Raw genomic sequence first — 26,369 nt, 5'->3', positions numbered from 1 at the left:
CTTTCTATATATATATATATATAGCGTCAACTATTTCTTGCATATGTTTATCACAGTTTATAAATATGTTATGTCAGTTTTAAAATAAATGTATATTTGTTGCATCTTATTATATACCAGTTATAATAGTTTTGTTATTTAATGCATGTCTCAATTTTCTTTATAACCATAAGTGCTTAAGAATTTTCCGAGAATAAAGAAACAATAAAACAATAATTATTTATTCATTAGACTACTTGACCCCTAAATACTTAGAAATATTTTATTAGAAAGAAAGAAAAAGATTTCTTTTAAAGTAGATAAAGACTTGTTAGTGCTTTGTTTACTAAGAAAGAAGTATTCTTTTGGAAAGCTATGTCTTTGGAATTTTAATTAAAATATTTTTACACTATAAAACTACTTCCTTAAATCCATGGATTTTCAAGCCTTTTACGCTATACTTAATTTTAGAAGCTGTTTAAAAAGTAAATGTTGATTTTTCTTCAATATTCACTCTTGAATTATTTAGCATTTAAGTTCAAGTGGAAATTTTATAATTTTTATCTTAATACAATTTACGTTGTTAAGATACCTATTCACTATTTTTTTGCAAATCGAGGAAAATAATCTAAATTAAAAATTACATAAATAAATGAGTGATCAGTATTTTGGTTTCCCAAAATTATAGTCTTCGTGCGATTCTGAAAATACCTTCCCAATAGAATAGTCAGGAGATCAATAATTTTTATATCACTTTTGGCTTATTTCGCTGTATCTTAAAAACGTTTTAGCGAATGTAATGTATGTCAAAATATGTCATGGTGGCGAACACTATATAAAGCTTCTTAACTTTCTCTTGACTGACGTGCACTGCAATGGTGGTAAGAGTATCTTACTACGAGCCCAGATGTCCTTGTTTCGAGTCCTGCCGGCAGCCAATGAACATCTTATTCATACGTCTTTCTCTCCTCATCACTTTTGAGACGATGCATTTTGTTTAAAAAATTGGTTAGAGTAAAAGAACAGTGAAAGAACATTTCATATATATTGATAAAAAATAAGAATTGGAAAGTTTTTCTTTAGATTGATTGGTAACAACAGCTTACTGCCAAACAATAGAAGTTATCGAGTAATGTTTTGGATTTCCTGGTCAAATAGATTTCTCTGAAAAAAATTTCGAATTTTTTATTATCGCTGCAACACCTTGTTACTTTGAAAAAATTATAAGGTGAGTGTTTGTATTTATGTGTTTGAAGTGGAATTAATTGCATGTAATAGTTTTATTTTTCTCACTGTGAAAAAGAGAATTCAAAATATAGTTATTAAAGTTACATTTTATTTTTTAAGCATCATAGCATAATAAGGTACTCAGATAAGGGGGTGTTTATTCACTGGATCACCAAAAGATGAAAAACCAGTGAAGGAACAAACGTTCCTTTACTGGGTTTTTTTCCCAATTAATGAAAATAAAATAAATTTTTGAATTTTCTTGTACTTTTAGTCACATTATACATCAAAATTCTGTTTAAAAGACAAAAAACAACTTCTAACCAGTGAAGGAACAGGCATGTTCCTTCACTGGATCACCAAACGATGATAAACCAGTGAAGGAACAAGTGTTCCTTTACTGGTTTTTTTTTTCTAAGTTAATGAAAATAAAAGATAAACTTCAATTTTCTTGTACCTTTAGTGATGTTCCGCATCGAAAGTTAAAAATAAGGAAAATAACTTCTAACCAGTGAGGGAACAGGCATGTTCCTTTACTGGGCACAGATTTCCCAGTGAATGAACAGTATGTGCTAATATGTTGACACTTTAATTTTCAATTCATGATTACAAAAAAAAGTTAACATTTTCCAAGTTTTTATATGTTATAATTTCAAGAATAGGCTGATTTTTTAATGTTTTTATGGATTATAAATTCATAAAGAGCATTAAAAAATAACCAAAATTAAGTGTTCCTTTACTGGGTGTTCATTCACTGGTAAGAGCTGCTCCTTCACTTGGTCTTCTTACTACTTGTTACTTGAACCTCCAAAACTTAAAAACAATATTATGTAAGTTCTCTAAATTTTTTTTACATATTTTTGCAATTAGTAACAAATATGTTGACACTGTCATTTATCTAAAATCACGAATTTTTAAATTAATATGATTTTTCAAAAGGCAAGCGAAGCTTAAGTGTTCCTTCACTGGTTAGTTTACCCTATACTATTTCAATTTGAACTCAAGGGTTTTTCAAAATTGATTATTATTTTAGTTGGGTAATAAATCATATCTGTTTACCATGGTTACTATTTCTGTTTATTAAAAAGGTGTACTTTGTTTATAAGACTTAGATGAATGTTAATTATTTTTTTTTCTAAATCTCTCTCTCAATTACAACAAGGGAAAGAGTAACATGAATGAATGCTTCCGAATAATCGAAGAGTGAACAGATTGGACTCCTATGGTGATGACTTTTTTTGGTGGAAAATAGAATTAATTATTTCAGGAGAGTTTTACTTGTGTCCAAGAAGAAATGACACAAAGTATAACATAAAGTTTTAGCTCAAAACGACATTTTTTTGCAATTTTTTATGGCTCTGAATTTGAATATCTTATTTATTGGAGGATTGTTCAATGGTTAGTAAGTTATTTACTTCTCACTCGAAAATGAAACTTTGTGCTGCTTTTAAGAGAATGAAAAACATTACTCTTTCCATTATGTTCCATTGATGCTAAAAGAGCTCCCATGTATCTCAAGTTCATGAAGTCACTGTTTCACTTATAGACATATTTTTTTATGTAAGAATATATTGCTTTATATTTCGAAATAGTCTCCCGTTTGATTCAATTTTTTTAACATTTAAGCTATTTGCTCATATTTTCATTCATTCATTTAATTTACTATATGTATTTTCCATCATATTTTTTCTTTTATTTAAACAGCGAATATTTTTGTCAATGATAATAAGATATATCTATCTACTGTATGATAAATTCAGAGTTATTCGTGATATGCATAAATTTATTGATGGAGTATGTGTATCAATTACATGTTTGAAATGGATGCATGATTTTTAAAGTTGTCTCGGTGATTTCTATAACTTTTGAATATTTGAAAAGCAGATCCAATCAATATGTCCCTAAATATTTCTGTTCAAAACTGGTTAAAAACGAAAGATAATTATTTTTACGACTTTTTCTTTTTCATATCAACTTTTATTGAATGTTATAGTTTCATTTCTCAATAGATCTGACGTATCAATAAGATTATTTGAGAAAAACGTAAGCAAGTATAGATTTTAAACACACAATCGTTAAAAACAAAAATTTTATGCTGCGCACATTAAAAGAGAACATTACTAACACTTGTATGCCGTAGTGGCACAATGGTAAAACACGTGAATTCCATCTGTTGGCAAAGCACAGACAGTGAATGTTGAGGGAGTGTGGATAGTTATGTGATGAAACATGAAAATAAAAATATTTTTGTATTAAATTCAATACCTTCTCGATACAGCAAACAACTGAAAATAATTAATTGTAATACAGCCTAGACATAAAAATCGTGCATTACTCAGAGACAGCGACATAGTAACGCGACGTGACTTAGTGAAGTGACAACTACTGTTAAAAATATGCGCCTTTCATTCACATTTAGTAATTATATGCACACAGAATGACGTCACTCACTTTATCCGTAAAAGAAAATATACATGTTGCCAACACAAGACCGGAACGTAATTCTGTTAATTCAATATGCACCGAACAGTAACATATCACTCCAATATTGCGCAATAGTTCAGGATCTGTAAACAGTTTGACGTAGCAGAAGACAAATCTGCATCAGTTCTAGTTATCAGTTCAGAACAGACTAATGCGCATTAATCACAGTAATCAGTCCGTTACAAACATATCTTGTAGCAGCTCATTGTGATGTTTTTCTTCATAGATTTATCTGTTCACTTTCACATTTCAGCATTGTAAACTGTCGTTGCTTTGCAGTAATATCCATCGAACTTTTTAGACGCATCTTGTAGCATAAGCATTGTTTGAGCAATATTTTGTAATTTATAACAGCTTTCTACACCATTAAAGATTCCAGATTAAATTTCGGTACAAATTACTGGCACTTTCGGTGATTCATCCATAAAATCCTTTTGGCCGTAAAATCCATATTTACCCGTAAAATCCATTTTTACCGTAAAATATTATTCCGTAATTCTTACAGTAAAATTTATTTAATTAGAGTGATTCAGAGATTTAACTGTAATTAATATTGTAAAAATTACGGTATATCAGATTTATAATTCTGTGACATAATCAGGTAGAATTAATTTTACGTAAAAAAAAATACCAGAACGCTGAGCGCCGGTACATTTCACCGTAATTTTTTTTAATGGAGTAAACTTAAAAGCAAAAATATTTTATTATTTAAAGTATATTATTTTTTAGAATTAAACATACTTAATTTAAAAATGCATTCATCAAATATTTTTAAAACTGGAAAATTTTTAAGCAAGTACATAATAAAACAATAGGCTTGTTTGCTTAAGATGCAGTTATCTAGTTTTAATGATTTAGTGTTGAAATAAAATATTTCAATTTTATTTTTGAAGAAAATATGATTTTTTGGACTTTCAAATTTATTATAAACTCTGAAATATTTTATGGAAAATTACTTTATTTTATAATATATTGCACCAAGCTGAAGTTAAGATTTTTTTTATTACTATTGCCTTTCCAGTTTAATTTTGTGGATAAAAGTATGGATAAGAACTTTGCTGATAATATATTGTACGCTTTTGTTATCTGTGTTGTGTGGGATTTTTGACATTTTCAATATATTTTATCGTGTCAAACTTTTCATATGAATTTTTCACTCAAATTTGATGCTTTTCAAACACTGAAAAAACGTGCAAAGCAATTTTAAGATTGAAATATATTGCATATTGATCTGCATTTCATAGAATTCTCTTTGGATAAAATGATGGAAATATTAAAGCCAAGCAAACAAAAACATGCAGGTTAAAAAAATTGAAAATTTTTAACTTATTTATAAAGATTGGAATATAAATTATAAATTTAAAATTGTTTATAACTTTTTGGCACAGGAATTAATCAATAATGTACGTAGTTTTGGATATTTTTACGGATTGAAGCCTGTTAAAATTAATATAAAACTAGTAAAAGGAAGTTTCTCTATATTACGAAAAATGCCAAAGTTACTCATAAGATAAATAACAAAAATAATAAAACTTTACAAAAATTGTTCAAACCCCACTAGCGTTTTTATTTTGTTTTTAAACTGCAGAAATGTCCACTATTCGTATTTACAGTTTAAATACTCTTTAATAACTCTCTAACTCAAGTATAAACTCGCAAAAATATATTATTTTTGAACAAATTAAAAATTTAACAGAAATACATCTCAGAAATATATATATATATATATATATATATATATAACAATTGTGTGGGATTGCATAGGGNTATATATATATATAGTGATACTTCTCACCGTATATAATCATCACCGTTTTATAATCGTCGTTGAACAGCCGAGCCATTCTTGAGTTTACGACTACTAATATTCAACACCGTAGCCTTGTAATTTTGAACCCAATCCAGAAGACAATGGAATTCCAAGATCAAGTACTTTATAGCTGTCGTTGAACAGCAGACTCAATTTTAGGGCTTACGACTAGTAATGTTCAACTGCATAGCCTTGCAATTCAGAAGACAAGGGAACTCCTGGATCAAGCATTGGGAGAAATTTGTTTGATGGAACTAACCAGCATTTGCATTACATGGAGAGGAAGACCACGAGAACCTCCCACGGTTAGCTTGACGGCAAGGGGACTCTAACCCATGATCCGTCTACCACTGAGGATATTTCACGTCAACACTGTGTTCGGTACAAGCCGGATGCGGAATTCGTATCGACTAGCCATTGCCGGGATCGAAACCTGGTTCACCTCATTGGAAGGCGTACGCCCTATCCCCTGTGCCATCGCGGCTCAGGATCAAGTATTAGGAGAAAATCAAGTATTGTGATGGAACTGTGGAATTAGAGAAGTGTTATTTGTCAGCTAAAAAAATAAAAAAAAAAAAAAGAAAGAAAAGAAAAAACTCAACGGGGGCATAGGAAAACCTTCGTTGCTTGGACTCTGTTCTTTTCTTGTTAATGTTTTGAACGCAAACACGGAATATAAAAACACGGAAACTTGGTGCTATTTTTAAAAATTTTCGATCAGGGTGTTTCTTTTAAAGCTGGTTTGTTTTTAAGCAGATAATTACTATCGAACTCTGTTATTTTAACGAAAAACTCGATTAAATAAATAATCTCAAGAAACTGACAAGAAACAAGTGGTAATTAAGATATTTCCTGATTAAAAGCTTCCTTCGCTTCAAAAATACGTAAGAATTGAATAACAGTCGGCATGTTTCAAGCGCTTCAAAAATAGACACCCATTTTCAAACTCTTAATCAGGTAAACTCTGCTGTTTTAAAAAATAATATTTATTTTAACACAAAAATTCTATAAAATAACTTCGTCAACATTGCGGTCAGTGCGAGCCAAAATCAGAATTCGGTAAGTCAGTTAACGCTAGGATACGAATCCTTGTCACCTCATTGCGAAAAACGAATCACAATTTTATTTTACGATGTAAAATAATTTCTGCAAAGTACGAGAAAATGTAAAAAAAATAATCACAGAAGGAGCCAAAGTGCATAGTAAAAAAAAACTAGAATTTGAATTCACAATTTAAATCCGTTTATGATTCGCGTGAAAATCGGAGAGAAACTGTTATGAGAAAAAACAGTTTTAAACTGTCAAATATACAAAAATAATTCAGTAAAAAACGCAAATAGTTTGTAGCGCGTGTTTACAGATTAAAAACAAACAAAAAGAATCTGCATTTATCTTTAAATCGATTTTTCTGTGAAAAACACTTTTCTTCTGAAAATAAAGTAAGACCTTATTTTCTCGAGTAAACAAACTTTATACATTTGACGAACCTAATAATGAGTTTTATGCAGTGCTCTACGGTAGCGTGAAAAAATTAATACATTTACCGAATTTCATCAAATATTTTCTAACTATATTCTACTGTTAATTTTACCAAAATCATTACCAATGCTTTTCGAGGAAAATTAACGAGTTTTTAGTGTCCGAATAGAGACGAAAAAAAAAACGGTAAGTTTAACTACCTTCTGACAGTTTTGACCATTCTTTTTTCTCAGTGTAGAATTGGAAAGTAAATTGCATTAACAAATTCGAAAGGTGTTGTTCATAAACTGACCATGCAGATGTAAATTTATATTTATTTTAATTGTAAGCACATGTTTATAATAATTAGTATTAAATACCATATTAATCAATTCATAGTCTTAAAAACAATGGAATTGGCTTAAATAAAATGTAAACATTTTGCTGAGGAATTATTGATTTACATGAATTTTATTTCGTTTTTTTCCAACTCTTTTAGTTGAATCCTCTGAGTTGACACTTCAGCTAGATAAGTTAGAATTACTACTAGATTTTAAAACTCTTTGCCGGTTCAAATATTCACGTAGTCAAAACGTTCAGGGATACAACTATATGAAATAACAAATAAATATCTGGTTGACACCTTTTCTCATAAACTTCATAAATTGATTTAAAGGCACATACTTTGAAATTTTGTTTGCAAGTACTCGGAACTCACGTAATTTCCTTCAAAATAAAACATTTCCTTTTTTTCTTCTTCAAATCGTGTCATTTTCCTAGAGGCTATGAAACGAAAGACTGTTAAAATGAAATATTGTACTATTTCTGTAGATATAACAGTTTTCAGTATTTTTTAATATATTTTTTATTGAAACATTCATTTTAGTGACATATTTGTCTACATTTGTGCAGTAAAATATGCTTTATTTTTATAATAGTCAAAATGAAAGAAAATATGCTGAAAAAATTTATGTTTCTTATAAGTTCCTATTATGTTTATAGTCTATGGTAAAATTTTATTAAATCTCTTAATTCAAAGAAATCTTTTATATCATTAAGTTATATTTGTTTTTTATGCTTAATTATTAATTTTAATATACATTTAATTCAAAGTTCAAAAAACATCACCTTATCTAATCTTATTTAAGCTATTATTTCAGCAATTATAACAATATATTTTTTTAAGATCAAAAATGTTTTTTTTAAAAATGCTTTAAAACATTTAGAGAAAAGAAGTATTATTATTAAGAGATAAGAAAACATTTATGTGCTACATTTTTACTGATTATTAAAGTGTATTTATTAAATATTGCTGAAATTTTTAATAAGTATATTCTTATATCCTGTTTTTTAATTTTTATACAAGTTTCATTCATGTTTAAAACTAAGAAAACTTTCAGATTTTGTCAATTATCTCCCGAACTACTAGTTATATTCCAGTCAAAATATGTTTAAATAAATGTTGATGTAAAAAAATCAAAATCAAAGCATATTTACCTCTTTAATAATTGAAATTTTGTAATCATTGCGATTTGAACTACTCTGATACGTGCTTATATCCCATTCTGTAATTATAAAATCATGTACTTAAAATGTTTTAACATTCAGAATACTTATAAAAAATTATGTTATTGTTTCAGATAACACTCGGTCAAGCTAAGCTCACCATCCATTAGCCTTATGTGAATTAAGTAAAGAAGGTGCCCTTTCATTTGACGAGAGGACCACAAGGGAGAAAGTACGTCTCAGCTTAGAACCCAAGGAATAGAAGCTAACACCACTCATTCGTGAGGATACTGTTTCAATTTCGACGTAGATCTGAAGGGGAAAGAGATTTTCTTCATAGTAACAATAAATTCTAATAAATAACTATAATCAAATAAATAACTATACACCCTTGTGCAAATTAATTGAAACAAACTTTTTTTTTCGTGTTTTTTAAAGAAGATGTTTTGGGGTTGTTTCGGTTACAATGGGGTTGGACTTTTGCAGTCTATTGACGGTATGATGCGTTCTGAGCAGTACATTACTATTCTGGGTAAAAAAGTTGTTCCAGAGTTGAAGAAACGATACCCTGATGGAACTGGGATTTTTCAACAGGATTTAGCTCCTTGCCATACGTCCAAAATTGTCAAGAAATTCATGTCTGAGAATCAAATTGAGACATTGGAATGGCCAGGGAACTCTCCGGATATCAACCCAATTGAGAATCTCTGGGACATATGCAAGAATCGCCTATTAAATATGGACTGTACAACTATGGAGAAGCTAATCACGGCGTTAATTCATGTGTGGTACAAGGACACAAATATTATAAATGACTGTAAGAAATTAGTGGAATCCATGCCGAATCATGTTCAAATGTTAATAAAGTGTCGTGGAGATCATATTATGTACTAAAAATTTTTTAGTTTGTATAAATTTAAATAAAATAGCATTTTCTCTTAGTTTTCTGAATTTATTGAGTTTGTTTCAATTAATTTGCACAAGGGTGTAAATAATTATAAATTGACATTCATAGTGTAGAATACATGTAAATGTGTAGAAATACTCACTATCATTCATCACTATCAATATAAAGCACGTGAAATACACATTCTATTTCCGTTCTATTAATATACACTTGATATATATTCTCGACTGAGAATCCTAATTAAATCAACTCCTTCTATAATAATTGCTTTCGCTATATACATCAATCCAGTGAGATAATCTACTTAACACAAAATCTATAGAAATTAACTTTAATTTGATGTACGGCATAAATTAATTTGATTTGTAACTTAATTAATATGATTTAAAATTTTGATATCATTGATAAACATTTATAATTTATGAGATGGTACAACTTAAAATGTTAACTAATGAACTTTAAAATAATAATTAATTGTATATGCTAAAATTTCAGCCAAATTAAAGTTAATTTGAATAAAATATTTAAAAAAAATCCCAATAAAATCGACTTCTTAGTCGATATTGAATTCACGAATCTATCGAAGAGAAGACAGATCTAAATTCTTCTTGACATTTCTTTCCCAGTAAACGAAATCCGTTTCTTCTGTATTGATTCTAAACAGACAGGGAAGCTCAGATTTGTCAAACACAGTGAAATGATCCGAAGTAGTAATCCAATAAAGACATTCAAGAAAGACAAGTCTTTCTCCTTTCATCTCGTTATTTGTTCTGTTAATTCCTTTCCCGCAACTCTGCACTGTAAGAGGATTGTCACTTAACATATCTAAGTCCTTCAAAAGTTAGTGAAACAATTTGAAGAATGACTTGGCTAGTTAAAAACCAACTGAATTTTGTTTGAATGCTATGTTTATCTTTTAATTACTTAGAAATTTGATCTTGACTTGTTAAGGCACTTTATTGTTACCTTTATAAAGCTCTCTACTTCTTATAGCTCTTTTATTATTAATTCAGATTGGAATATAATCGTATTTTAAGAATTCATGGTTTCAATTATGGCGAAAGGATGCGTGATTGAAGTTATCTTTTCAGATTAGTTATCAATCTGTAAGCAAATCTTATGTTGTGTTCAAATTGCTTTAATTCATTATAGTTCGTATTGCATCATACCTTTATAATTCATAATGCATCATATGTGTAACATATAGTGTAAGTATAAGCAAGAATCTTGGTAGGCGGGTAAAAACTATTACATTTTGTTATAAAATTTTATTTATGAACAATATTTTACATAATAAACATCTAATTTGTGTTCTTATTTTCTGTCGCACATTTTATGGTCTTATTTGATCAACGGCTCCCTAACCTAAGTTCGGTATTTTGTATATCGTTGTAACTTAAGAACAATTTCATTTAGCAATGTATTTATGATAAATAATTGTATTTAGCAATGGTAGTTTGATAGTCTTACACCATGTAAGCATTACTGAAGACCTTGGGAGTCGTGTAAAAATAGGATCATGTGACTGATAAAGTATCTTCTTCCCTAGGATTTGTATAAGATTCTAAGATTCTTCCCAAGATGCTTTATAAGTTATTAAAATATTTCAGACAAATAGCTATTTTCCATTTTTGCTTCATTTAAATGTATCACTGAATAAAATAGGTGCGTTTGTTTTAAAAAGCGCTGTTTTTTTTCTTTCTTTTTTTTGCAAAATTTACTTATCTGTTCGTGTGAATTCTTCGAAAATAAATTCTTATGTGGGTTTGTACGCTTGAGAATCTATAAAATCAATTAAAGAAAATATAATTAAGTTAAGAATTTGTGTTTGTGTTAATTATCAAAATAATTGTAGCGTCTGAAATGAAGTAGAATGTATTAAGACGAATTAATTGCAAAAAAATAAAATGAAGGTAAGAAACAAATTGTTAGGAGATCCAACTAATTATAGCAATTTTCACAAAAGTAGGAATACATGATTAAGACGTTATTATAATGATTGCAAAATTTAAAGTTAAAGTTAGTAAAATTATCTTCAGATAGGCATCCAAGAAATCTTGGCAAATTATTTGCTGCAAATGTAATGAAGAGGTAAAAAGATGTTTAAAATATTATCAAATTACTAGTGGCAAAAATATTAAAGCGAAGAAGATTAAATATAAGAAGAAAGAGTCAGAGCAATGCAGCAAATTATTAATCAAAATTTAATTTCCGAAAAAAAATAGTTTTTTTAAGAAGAAATTCTCCGTTCGAAACGGCAACCTTATAGTAAAATAGTCGTAATTTTTACATTTATCCCTTCTGTCCGGCGTAAAATAATCCTACTTTTTAAAAGTGTCTAATCAAATAACCGTAAGTTTATATTAAGTTCAAAAAATTTATAAAACAAATGGTATTTAGCAATGAAAAAAAAACACGGAGATCGCTCAATAGAGTAACGTGCAGTTATTTTGTATGACAACCAAACATGACATTATTTTTGGAACATGCTTCGCTTTAGGAAAAATTTGACAGGCATTGTAGAAGTACTTATATTAGTATGTGAAACAGTGTGGCATGAAATATTGTAACTTCGTATGGTAACTGATAATGGTATTTATCCTCTGTAACATGTTTGCTGTAATAAAAGCTGTAAAAATATTTTAAAAGTGTACTAGTATGTGAAAGAGTACACTGTAAAAAATTCCGGATCAAATTACGAAAAAATATTAGCAAATAGCTTACGGATCAAATTCCGGATGAAATACGGACTAATAACTTTGAGTGCATCATCGGTAAAAACCATTTTACCCCAAATTCCTTACCGCATTTTTTAAGGTAAAACTACGCATGTATGGTGAAAGTACCGACACCCTGAGTGCCGGTGCCTTTTACCGTAATTTGATCCGGATTTTTTTACAGTGATGAACCTAACAATTCTAATTTAACTGAAAATGGTGTTCATCATTTGGAACGTGTTTGCTTTAATAAAAACTATAAAATTGTTCGAATATGTGTGAGAATGGGGCATGCTGCATTTTGGTTAAGTGGCAAAACTTAAAACGTTGATAAATGCAAAAAATATATTTTGTTGGATTAAAAATTTTACAAATATTGAAAAAGTGCAACAGCACATGTGCATATTTTAAATGAGCCTGATAAAAAGTACCTACACTCAGGGTGCCAATACTTTTTACCGTAAAATTCACTTTTTTACCGGAGCAGGTTACGGAACAAAAAATCTACTATGCCATTATTTTTACAGTAATAATTTCCATAAACTTACTGAATGCCTATAATTAAATAAATATAATTGTAAAAATAATTGTGTCCTATTGCGGTAAAATGGAATTTATGGGTGACGCACCCAAATTGCCGATGCTTTATACGTAATTTGATCCGGAATTTTTTAAAATGTAGTATCTTGATATAAATTATTTAAAGGAGTGATTTTTGTTGAAAATAATTAAATTTTTTATGTTCTAAATCTTCAGTTAAATACAATGTTTAAACATCTTTTTCGATCGAAAATAATCTTTTTAACAAAGTAATTTTGAATGAAATGATACTAGCTTAACTTGTGTGCTTAATTAAAATTCTACTAGCATGAAGAATATCTCATGTTATTGCTTTTTAATCTGCTTAGCAATCACCCCTTAAAAAATATTCTTTTATTTCCAGTACAATAAATAAGTTAACAAAGAATTTAGGGATCAAATAAGACAGTGAGTGATTATTTTTTACTAGAATTGTAGTTCTTGCTTGATTGATTCATAGAAAAAAATAAGGTTTGGAAAGTCTCTTCATTATTATTTTTTACTCTATTTCTAGTCTTTAAAAAACTATTTCTATATTAATTCGTTTAAGATCACGTGACTTTTCGCTCCATTTCACGTAGATAATTAATACGCTTCGTCGATTATTGTAGCATACGAACCAATGTTTTTTTATTTTATTTAATCCATTTAATAAAAAGAAAATGTGGAGTCATTTCGTGTTTCCTGTAAGGAATAGCAACTCAAATTAAATTCAATTCATTTTGTAGATATGCTACTTAAAGTAGTGAGATATTTTTAGTTTTTTAATTTTAATGGTTCAAAAATGATATCTTCAGTTTAATCAAAATTAAAAATTGAGTTTCATTTAAGCATTATTTTTATACATTTCTAGCTGAATAATTATTAGCGAATTTTATTACTCTGTTCTTCGTACGGAGTGAATAAAAAAGTAAGGGAATTAATAAATCAGTACTACAACACTTCCAAATCAAACATAAAACTTAAGGGCATATACCGAAGCCCTTAATAAAGCTAAAATAATCTTTATTTTTTTTATAATATATTTTTGCTTGCCCCGGTGATTTTACATTATTTAATTAGGTAAAACACGTCTTTTTGTAGTCCACCCCATTGAAAAAAACATTAAATGTATTCAGCATTTAATGTCTACACATTAAGCACATTATCGTACTTATTAAACCTGATTACTCGATTATGCTTCGTCACGAACCAGATCATGGTTAGTTTTAACATTTTATTAAAATTGCGGCATGATACATCCCTCAACTTGAACCAACTTTTAGCTCATTTCATGTTTCGAAATTGAACCATTTATTATATTGCATTATGGTTCCAGATTCTGATTTAATAGTTTAATACTGAACAATTTAATCTAAGAACGTACAATATTATAATTATTTTTTGAAACTTTAATGAAGTATTGAATTGCAAATGAAAGCAAAATTATTGAAACATTTTTAACAGAATAATTTAACAACTACTATAATGAAGTGCGCCATAGTATAATGTAATCAAACATACAACAAGTACTGTTAAACTTGTACGGTAAAAGGTTTCAATCTAGTCATTTAACTTTGGTTGCAATAAATCTGTAATAAAATTAGTATGGTTTAAAACTGGACATTAATTTAAACAGTGTTAGTTTAAAAGTCCGCAATTTTTTTATTTTATTTATACATGTTTTGAACCAAATTTCCTTTTTAAAAAAAATATTAAATTTTTAAATTTTCTTTAGTAAAAAAATTGTTTCCTTATTATATTTAGAAAAGGCAATTCTGCCTGAATAAAAAAAGGAATTTGAGCATTGTTTGTCACATTTTCTTAAGTTCAGAAGAACTTTTGTTTTACAACGTCTGATTTCCATGTAGATAATTACGCCTTTTAAATTCAGCTGCTACCGCGTGAAAATATTGGAAACGTAAAGTACTTATCTGGAAACCAACTTCTAGGGGTGTTAAGACAATATATTTGATCCTAAGAATAAAAGTGTGGATATCACCACATAGCCCCAAACCATTCAAGCATAATATTTTTGATGCCTATTTTGGTCACAAATATTTTTTTCTATGAAAAGTTTCCAAACCTTCAATTTTTTTTAAAGATTTAAAGTAATTCATTTAAAATGAATTATGTACTTTTTTGATAGCATAATAAGAGTACTATAAAATTATAAACAATTAACTTCTAAATTTTGTATTTTCGAATTGCGTCAAGTTATTTCTCAAAAAACCTAATTCCTTATGCTTAACAATAAATTAGTAATGGGGCGTAGATAAATCCAATACTGCAAAAGGTCAGCATTTCACTAATATTCCTTTGCTGTATTTCGCGTCTAGACATATTATTAGAAGATTAAGAATCCATTAATTCTTCTTATCTTTATTTGCAATTATGGACCGTATCTAGTTTGATAAATTTTTGTATCCAATTATAATATCAAAATGTATGTAATCAAGTGACCTTTCAATATTGGAAAGGTTTTCGTATGTTTTAAAATATTACTCCATATTCTTCTATTTAATTTTTCAAAAGCATGTAAAGACAGTTTGTCAAGGCTGTTAAAAATACAACAGAGGGATCAAGGCTGGTAAGAGTAAGAGAAATAATGAAATAGCTTGTCTTAATATCAAAAACGTGAAATGAAAAATAATATTTTGGAGCAGAACGAGGTTCACTTTCGATTTCAGAGATTGTAAATTCTTTTGGTTGTACTGAATGTGGCTTAGTAAAATAATAAAAGAATATGTTTTTTAATTGTCTTTTTCGCTTCCCAATTGCATTAAATGATATTTGTAATTAAATCATTGATGATTCTATCAGCTTCAACCCTGACCACCCGCCCAATTCCATGACGTAATTTATAAAGTAATAAACGCACTCATCAATAAAAAAATTTTGCGTAGCTACATCATTTACCTCAATTCCCTGTCTAACAACATTTTCTGAAAAAGAAGATATTTATCTTCAAATGAAAATAAATACAGCTTTTCGTTTTGATTATAATCTCAAACAATGAATCTTGAAAAGAACCTAATATATATAAGGAAAGAGATTGGTATTAGAAATATCAAAAATGACATGCTGAAATTTTAAACTTAATGCATGTTCAAACTTAAAATCATCTCTTTTTAAGAAAAATTTTTCAAAATTCAATAAATAAACATGTATTTTCAGGAAGTTTACAGAGACACAGAAGCATTTTTAAAGCAAACTTTTCAGCATTCCAAATGTTTTTACTATTTCAAAACATCCGTAAGTCGCGATTGTTCAATTCTTTTTTTTTAAATTGTTCACTAAAAAAAACTTTGCTTTTCTTCAAACTATGAGGTGTTTTAGATTATAATGCTTTGGTACAAAGCTTTTTATTGATGATGACAACAGGCTTGTGATGATGGCTACTTTGTTTAGTAAATAAGTTGAGGAGAGCGACATTTCCACTCGTCGTTCGCCTGTTTAGTATTTTAAATTAAACTATTATATATTTCCTAAAATTGAGAAGATAGAGTTTGCGTTCCATAGATCAAGATGTCAAAATAGACTAAAGACATCATACAGAATCTCTTTGAAGACTGAGACACTTCCTGATTTACTTAGAATTTCCATAATTGGAGTCCTCCATTTAATAGAATTTGAACGTTGGGCTGCAACTGATAATTGGCATTTTAGTGCCGAAATGCAGAGCCAAAATACAAACATAAAGTATTTAAATCATTTCTGATATTTTAATTTTCCAGAAATTTTCTTCATGATTTCTTATGCATATGGATGATAATGGAACTATTAATATTTCACGGCAACTTAATTTTATGCTAATAATATTATTTTTATTTTGCAAAAACTTTGATTCTACATTCTTCTTATATTTTTTTACCCCAAAGAATCATTTTTCTATATCTGTTAGCATTTTAAGATATTGTTCATAATTTTTCGCAATTATAGTGGCTAGAGAAAAAGTTTTGTCTGTCTAGAGCCTTTAGAACTGAAATTTCATTTCGTGCTTTAAACCATAAGATTTTGCTCTTTCTCTTAAGTAGACGGATCATGGGTCAGAGTCCTCTTGCCGTTAGGCTAACCATAGAAGGTCTTCGTGGTTTTAATCTCCATGTAACGCAAATGTGGATTAGCTCCATCAAAAAGTCTTCCACAAATTCAAATTTCTTCCAATAATTGACCCAGGCCCTTGTCTTATGGATTGGGTTCGAAATTACAAGGTTACGGAGTTGAACCTTAAGAGTCTCAAACCCAAGACGAATTAAAATAGAATAAAGTATGAGTAAAATAGAAAGTGAAGGAATTGAGCCGTGGTGGCGCAGGGGATAGGGCGTTAACCTTCCAATGAGGTGTCCCGGGTTCGAATCCCAGCAATGGCTGATCAATACGAATACCACATTCGGCTTGCAATGATCAGAGTGCTGACGTATATTATCCTTAGTGCTAGATGGTCCATGGGTTAGAATCCCCTTGTCGTCAGGTTAACCTAGGGAGGTTTTCGTGGTTTTCCTCTCCCATGCAACGCAAACGCGGGTTAGTTCATCAAAGAGTCCTTCACAAAGGAAAAATTTCTCCCAATACTTGATCCAGGAGTTCCTTTGTCTTCTCCATTGGGTTCAAAATTACAAGGCTACGAAGTTGAATATTGGTAATTGTAAACCCAAAATTGGGTCAGCTGTTCACCGACGGTTATGAAATAAAAAAGTAAAGAAATGAGCTTTTTCTAAGCATAGAAGATCACTTTAAAAGCTCATCTAAAAGAGAACAATTAGGAGAAGAATTTTAAAAATCTTCATTCATTTGCATAAATATTAACATCGAACCCACTAATTAAAAGAATGCAAAACTTTTATTTTCAACTTCAATGACATCTGCATGTTATCTTGGACAAGAATGACATTATTTTTTGTTAAGTTTTTGTAATTACATAATTTAATTTCATCAAAGAGTGTGTTAAAATATACCTTGCAAGGTAATACGTCAAAACTAATAATTTGTTTAAAGAAATGGCCAATGGCCTCTTTTATAATCTTCTATCGAAAGAGAAAGTGAATGCAATAAAATACAATTTTACCACGATTAATTTTTCCCATTCATCAGAAAAATCTGAAAGAAATATAATTAAAAAAGGAAAAATAATTACTTAATAATTAAGAAACTAATTCAAAGTTTAAATTAAGTTAAACATGTTGCACTTCTTCAGCCAAAAGAGGCCATGATAGCAGGAAAATCCTTAATCTGTCTGCTAATAAATTTTGGTAAACTGAATGAAGAAAAGAATCTTAAGCTTCAATTTAAAAATATCAGTTATATTTTCATATTCAAGTTCTCTTTAAATATTTCTTTAAAAATGCGACAAATTGTCAATTTTTAAAACGAAATTTTTTTTGCGTTAAGAGAGTGAGAAGCACTAGTGATAAGATCATTCTAAGCAAAGTTCCAGCTTGGACGGCACTTTTTAATTATATGTATGCAGGATTTTTTATTTTGATGAAACATATATATGTAGTATGAATGACTATTATTTAAATTTGCTTAATGAATAAAAAATTTCATCAATTTCATCTTTAAATGCATTTTATTCTGCATGTCAACATAATAAAAAATAGAAATGACGGGTAAAATTTTACACCACCATAAAGGATTTTGCAAAATATCTCTCCCCAAGAAATATAAATAAAACTTTCCTGAAAATATTTTGAAAAATTACCCTACTCCAAGGAAAAAAAAATTGTTTATTTAATGAAACCAACTGTTATAAACGCGCTTTATATTTATTATTTTAATGGACTGTAATGTTGTAAAATATAGGACGGTAAATAATTCGTTTCAAAACTGACAAATGGCAATTAGGTATTTAACCCATCGTACTAGCTTTGCATTTCATTTATGCCAAATGATCACTTATCTCTAATTATTATTTGATTACATTCAAACAGATTCTGAAACTTTAATTTCCTCTGCATATCCTAAGAGTATTAAATTTTTCAAGTGAGGATGATATATTATTCAATTACGTCTGCCTTAAAGACAGCAATGGGAGTTAAAAGCTTGACATTTTTCAGACAAATAATGCTTTTAAAAATTTGCTAGCAAGCAGTGTAAATTAAAGGAAGGCATTCAATGAAGTTTTTAAAGATATATAATTTTAAAGATGGTGTATGTTTACAACTTGTTTTTCATTTCTATGGCAAAAAATTCGCGCTGAGTATAATGTAAATTAAAATTATTACAATTAGCTAATAAATTAAAGCATCTGAATGCCTAAGTTTGAAGGTTTTCGCTTAAGATTGTTAATTTTGCTCTAATACATAATTTACTAAATATGATATTGCAGTAAAACTTATAAACAATTATTAAAATTTCAGAAGGCTGAGAAGGGGTCATAAAGAAAAAAAGAAATATTTCCTTTTTATTTTTTAAAAGTACGCAACTTTGTTAAAAATCTATTACTCAACACAGTTTTCTGTATAGTGTTTATAAATAATGAGCTTACAGAATATATTAAGTATTAAACATGATATTAATGTATTAATATTTTACAAGTAAATACATCATCGTATTTGACAAAAGACTTTGAAAAATGCACTAATTAAAATTTTTGATTTAGCTGTAAAATGTTAAATGAAAGTTTAATCATTAGTCGCCAAATATATATTTAGAAAATATGCGAACTTTCAAGCGAATGGAACAACAAACAGATCTTGAAATATCACATTTGAAAATAGAGGAAGTAATGAGAAAACACGTTTTGAGATATATGGTTAAACAAATAGTTGATATTATACAGATCAATAAAAAATGATTTTTCTTAAATATCCTAACCTCTGTTGTAACAGAGATTCTGAGAAAGTTTTGAAATTAGAAATAAGACCTTAAAATACATTAAAATTTCACAAAAGCATATTTAAAAATAAATTAAATGAAAAAAACCTACACAATATTTGCTTTTATGGAAACGGAATAAGTTTTAAATGGCTTTTTAAACTGCGAAATAAATCAATGAGATATAGGAGAAACAGATGCTGGAAAGTGTACAGACGCTTTCTTCGATTTTCAATTTCACAGTTCATGTAGAAATGTAAACATAACAAACCTGCTACAATATCTCTAATAGAAATATTGCGTGCAAAACGTTGTATTTCTTTTCTGAAATACTTTTAGAGGTTTTTTTTTGTACCTTATTTCTTTCTAACTCTGCTTAATAAGGAATCGATAAAAAGATGCTGAATATTGTATTTTTTCAGGAAGGAGTTTCTTTACTTTTATCTAGTTTCCCGGTCAACATATGAGAATAAGTGTATATCATTTCGAGAAAAACATTAAATTTGAAGTACGATGTAGTAAAAGGAAATATAATGTGTCTCTTATTTTTACTTATAGTTAATAAAAATTGTTAATTCTTCTTATTTTGTTTCTAAAAGCGCTAGCAAATTAAATTAGGTGTTTAATAAAAATATTAATACATTAAAATTGCAAACTTTTTCAAACAGTTAAATGTTTCTAAATTAAGATTTCAATAATAAAGTGGTATAGGAATGGAAAGTTTATTCGATTTGTATTTACATTTTTAGCGAAATTAAGTTTATTTTCTCACATCCTCAGAAAGTATTGGGGTGAACGAACTATCGAGGCTTCTTGCGTTATAGTATCGTACGAAAATAAAGACATTCTTTTAACGATTTTTCAGTAAAAGTTAAATCATAGTAGTGCTGTTATTTCTAAATCTGTTTCTAATTTTTGGATACCATAGATATAACGTTACTATTAATAATAAACAAATAACTATGTAGGGTACAACAAATTTGGTTTTGAATTAATTAAAATTGTTCAAATTGATCGTCTCATTTCGAAATCGACGACGCTTGATTTTGAATTCGGAATGGGATTTGAAATTGGATTTTGAAATTTCTAAAAACCTTTTGTGGAAATTTTCTCCAGTTTATTCCAAAACCTTATTTTCTGTCTGTAAAAAACAACTAGGTTTTGAATTATGAAAGCTCAAACTTTTACTTTACTCTAATTCTTTACACTAAAAACTTCTTTACTTTTATATCCGTTAATGCCATCAATATATTCGGAGATGACTATAATATACTTGATTTTAAGCGTTGTTTAATAATATTATCAAAACGATAATTGAGTATTTTATGTCTAATTTTAGGAATATTTAGCTGCATAATTTTTGTAGTTTTTATTAAAACGTGTGTTTCTGAAATATTACTTTTTCCTAACTAAAGCACTTTTTGTAATATGGTGACGTTATATATCATTCAGAAGTTATAAACAGGTGCTAAGTAAAGTTACCTTATTTAAAAAGCAAAAACGGTTTATATATAAAATTTCAAAAGTAATATCGTCATTTGAGATAAAATTACAACCTAAAATTTTAGCTAAAGTTATGCCTTATTTTATGTGAAATAGAAATGTAAAACTACTATAAACTAATGCTTGATTAACAGAACATTAATAGGTGCTGACCAACAATTTCTATTCCTTATCCAGTTAACTAAACTTTAGAGAACTGAAATAATAATATTTAAACATTGTACAGCGCGCAATAAAAAATCCTCCTGAATAACTTTTGATTTAATGATCGGATCTTCACATACCAGGACTCAATTTTAATGCTTCGTAGGAATGACCTCAAATATGATAATTAATAAGTGCAAATGATATAATAAGTTACGAAATCAGGTGCAAACGTATTTTCTTTAGATAAAAAATTTTTCCCCATGGATTTGGATTTCTGATCCTAAAAATATGGAACGTCAATCTTGGAAATATGTTTCTAATAATTTAGTCATGAGGATGGTTAAATTCTCAACTCTCATCCTGTTTGAATGAGCTATAAATTCAGAATAATTTTTATCATCTGAAGGTAGCTTCTGCCCATAACAGGATAGAACTATTCATCGAGATTTTACTAAAATCTTTCCCACCAAAGCGGTAAATCAAGCATAATCTTCAGTTTCAACTATTAATTCTCAATATTCAATTATTAATTATTAATTTATTCAATTATTCAATTTATTCAATTATTAATTCTCTTTTGAATTGGACATAAGCGACAGCTTACATGGTCTCTGGTCTGGAGCTTTTGTCCATGTGGCCATCAGAGGCATTTTAAAGTATTTTCAAAACCATTTGCTGCACTCTAAGCAGAACAATTTTTTTTATTTTATAACCGTCGCTGAACAGCCGACCCAATTTGTGGAGTTATGACTACTAATGTTCAATTCCACTGCCTTGTAATTTTGAACTCATTCCAGAAGACAATTGAACTTCTTGGTCAAGTATTGGGAGAAAGTGTTTCTTCGAGGAGGACTTTTTGATTGAACTAATCCGCATTTGCTCTACATGAAGAGGAAGCGAACTTCCCACCATGAGCCTGGCGCAAAGGGACTGTTATCCATGATTTGTCTACCACTGAGGAAATTTCGCGTCAGTACTGTGGTCGCTGCAAGCCGGATGAGGATTTGTATCGACAAGATATCAGTGGGATTCGAACCCAGTTCATCTCATTGGAAGGCGAACGCTCTATCCACTGAGTTATTGTGGCTCTAAGCACACCAAATATTTAAAATTTGATTTCCAATATGATAGATTGGCTCATAAAGCCACAACTTCCCTAGTAATCGGTCAAAAGCTTCTGTCTTTGTCGCGCTTCCAAACGGTGTCTCTTTTTTTGAATCTATTTTCTAGTAAGTTTAGATTGTCGCCCCTTTCTTGTCATTTGGGGTAATCATATTAGAACAAATCAAGTCTATTCTGCTTCCAATGTTTAAAATCATTTTTTAAAGATTATCTATTAAAACTAATAAATATTGTCTTCATTTGAAAGTTTATTGAATCATACACTAGGAAAACTTCTGGTTTAAAAATTACGATAAAAAGTACTGGTAATCTGAGTGCAGCATCTATAAAATCCCTTTTACCGTAAAGTTTAATGCTGTAATTTTTACAGAACAATTTATTTAATCAAAATGATTCAGAGATTTTACTGTAATTAGTACCGTAAAAATTATGTTACATCAGATATTTGTTTCGTATATGATTAGCTAAAAATGGATTTTAAGGTAAAAAGTACTGGCACTCGGATTAACAGTTATACTTCTAATAACAGTTATTTTTTACCGTAATTTGATCCAGAATTTTTTACAGTTTTGTAATCAAGATAAGTTTTGTAATTAATCGTTAGAATAATTATACATTTGTAATTATTGCAATTTTTAAATTATTTTTATGTTATAAGCGCTTATTTTCCATTCCGTAAATATGAAATGAAACCCGTTAAATGTTTTAACTTTCATCAAAGAAATTTTTAACAGCAATATTTAGATTATTACTATAATTCATTAAATACTACTGTAAAAATTACGGATAATAAACCAGATTCGTTGTTCGTAAACTTTCGAGTTAAAATTTGCTTTCCAGAACGTCACTCAGAGTTCCAGTACTTTTCAACGTAGTTTGATCTGTAATTTTTACAGTATATAAGTTTAATTAAAGAAGTAAGTTTTTAAAGAAATTTTTTTATTCCCATTTATTAAAGAAACTAGAGATAATAAAATCATAAGATTGTTGCAAGCACCATGTTCTCTAAAGACAAAGCAGACATAGTCGAAAATAGATTTTAGATATCGGAATATCAGACAGAAGGTATGTCTAGACACCATACTTTAAGATTTTGCGCTCTCTTTACATCTTTTAATATGCATTTATGAAGAATATGACTTTGGTAGCTTAAAACCAGAGATTTATTTTTTTATCGATTTAATAATTAAAATACTAAACTTATTTCAGGAAAGAGGTTTATGAGAGAGAAGCCTATGTATTAGTACTTGAACAGCACTTTTAAAATTAATGCGAATTTTCATAATAAAATTTGAAGTCAAATATAAATACTTTGGTGCGGTATATTTTGTTTTAAAGCATGTAATTTCCTAAAATATTTTAAACATTTAAAACTAGGACTGCAGAGTTGAATGATAAATGGTTGAATGTACCACTTTTCATCTTTGAACTTAAAGCTGGATTTTTTTCGAAATTTTTGTATGTTATTGCAATTTTAAAGGCTTTGCTTATTCTATTCTTTTTTTGCTTCAAATAATGATTAATTATCCATTTCTGAAGAAAAATTTATTCCTCACAAGATCTTTATTTATTTTGTTTGCGTGTGATTTTACATAAAAATAACGAAAAAATCTAATTGCTATTGATTGGATTATGAAGAAAGTATAGGAGAATGAAAGTGATATAAGAAGGAACCATGCTGAATGTTTTTCTTGTCTTAATTTTGCAGACAACTTATGTTTACAGACCAACAACCTTCAAGGGATACAAACACACGCAAACAATTTAAACGCATAAGGTGAAGAAAATGGGGCTTTTATCCTAAACGATTCATAGAAAATAACAAACTAGAGGAGGTAAGCAGTTTTAAATATCTTGGAACTATAATTAATAACAAAGGAAGAACTGAAATGATAAATAGAGTGAACAAAGCCTGAAGCAGTTTCGATATTCTTAATAAATTCTAGAAAAACAATCTCACAAAAATTCAAATTTTCAATACTAATGTTAAATGTGTCCTTCGATATGGATCTGTGACATGCACTGGAATGAAAATAACATGAAAAAACTTCAAGGTTTTTTTTAGCAATTGTTTAAGATGAATCTTGCGTTTCAAGTGGTGCCATAAAATTTGTAATGCAAAAATCCTTATTAAAACAAAACAGAAACCGATTGATCTGAAAAATTTTAAAATACGTAAATGGAAAAGGATTCGTCCTATTCTACGCTAACCGAAAAAAATTGAAGTAAAACAAGGTTTTGATTGGAACGTTGGGGGATAGAAAAAGAGGAAGACCTAAAAATATTTAACACAGGATGATTGAAAACAATTTGAAAACAATAGAAAATACACGGAAAGAGGCAAAATATCTTGGGCACAAATGGAGTGAGAGGGAAAGTTATGGTAGAAGCCCTACTCTCCAATTCGGAGAAAAAAGTAAAGTTGAGTTAACTTAAGTAAAGTAAAATAAAGCACAAAATAATGTAAAACAAAACGAAAAATACAAAACAAAGTCAAGCGTAAAGTTGAAAAGTGTATAAAGTGTAAAGTGAAGAGTAAAATAAAGTAAAAAGTAAATTCTAAAGTAATGTAAATAAAAACATAAAGTATAGTAAACAAATAAATATTTGTTCAATACAAAAGGAGAACGAAATATTAGCTCAATTTAAAGAAAGTTTATAATTGTTTGAATGTTTACTTTTAAAGAGTAAAAATTAAAGCAAAGTTAACTGAAGTAAAGTAAAATAAAACACAAAATAATGTGAAGCAAAACGTGAAATACAAAGCAGTCAAGCGTAAAGTAAGAAAACGTGTAAAGTATAAAGTAAAGAGTTAAATACAGAGTAAATAAACTAAAGAGTAAACTATAAAGTAAAGAGTAAAGTATAAAATAAAGAGTAAATTATAAAGTAAAGAGTAAAGTATAAAGTGAAGAGTAAAGTATAAAGTAAAGTATAAAGTAAAGAGTAAAGTATAAAGTAAAGAGTAAAGTATAAAGTAAAGAATAAAGTATAAAGTAAAGAGTAAGGTATAAATTAATGTAATTCTGTAATTTAAATAAAATCATAAAGTAGAGTAAAAAAATGAATATTTGTTCAATGCAAAGAGGGAAAGAAATATTAGTTCAATTTAAAGAAAGATTATATTTGTCCAATCTATTTTAAAAACAAAATTTTTTTTTCTCACAGCTACCTCGTTCTTTGTTCATCTCTTAATTCTTGGCTTGAACAATAATAAAAAGTAGCCAAAAATAACGTATTTCTCTTAATAAATAAAAATTAGATGTTGTTTCTTTTTAACAGTATAAAGATTCGAAAGCTTCATAAAAAGAATTATCTAAAAACCTGTTATTATTTTAATATTTTTTTTTAAATTTTAAAATATTTATTTAAGATTGACCATTGATATCAATGATAAACTTAAAAGCTAAGCTTAAAGTTGGGGTGAGATAGAGAATTCCGTGAGCAACACTTTCCTATATTAGCATTCCAGTAGCGTATAGAGATCAGTGATACAATATAAGGTTACCGTTATAGATTGGTAATAAGTAAAATTACTTCTCATTTATTGCTACCAATTCTGTCCCATGATTTGAGTTGATTTTTATGTTGATTTTTTAATTTGATATTTTAAGTTAATCTAAGTTAATTTTTTCAGGTACAGTTGATTATTTTTAAAACCCATGTAATGGTTTGTTTTGTTATGATTAAAATATTAACGAAGTTTTCGTACATAAAACTATTTTTTATAAATAAGATGATACTTTTCTAATACTAACAACTTCGTTGAAGCAAAAATAAACAAAGATGCTTGATACTTGAGACTCAATTAGGATGCATTGCTGAGTGGAGCGAGCAAGAGACAGAGCCTCCAGGTAATATAAAAAATCCTCTCACATCACTTTTTTAAGTAATTTAGAATTCAGAAGTACACAATTAAAGTGTGATCTGACTGTTTTAAATTTTAATATGTAATTAAGGTTAGTCATAGCCAAAAGAAAAAAAAATAAAAGAAGACCAGGTAGAATTCATGCTTTTAGATATTGCATTAAAATTGTTTGCTGATTTATTTTCAATTAGTAATAATTGTAAACATACAAAACAACGTACACGACAAGCGCATGATTTTTATCTTAATTTAGATTAAAATTAT

The sequence above is a fragment of the Parasteatoda tepidariorum genome, chromosome 8 (genome assembly GCF_043381705.1).
Source record: "Parasteatoda tepidariorum isolate YZ-2023 chromosome 8, CAS_Ptep_4.0, whole genome shotgun sequence".
Lineage (NCBI taxonomy): Eukaryota > Metazoa > Arthropoda > Arachnida > Araneae > Theridiidae > Parasteatoda > Parasteatoda tepidariorum.
This window is presented reverse-complemented; position numbering follows the sequence as displayed.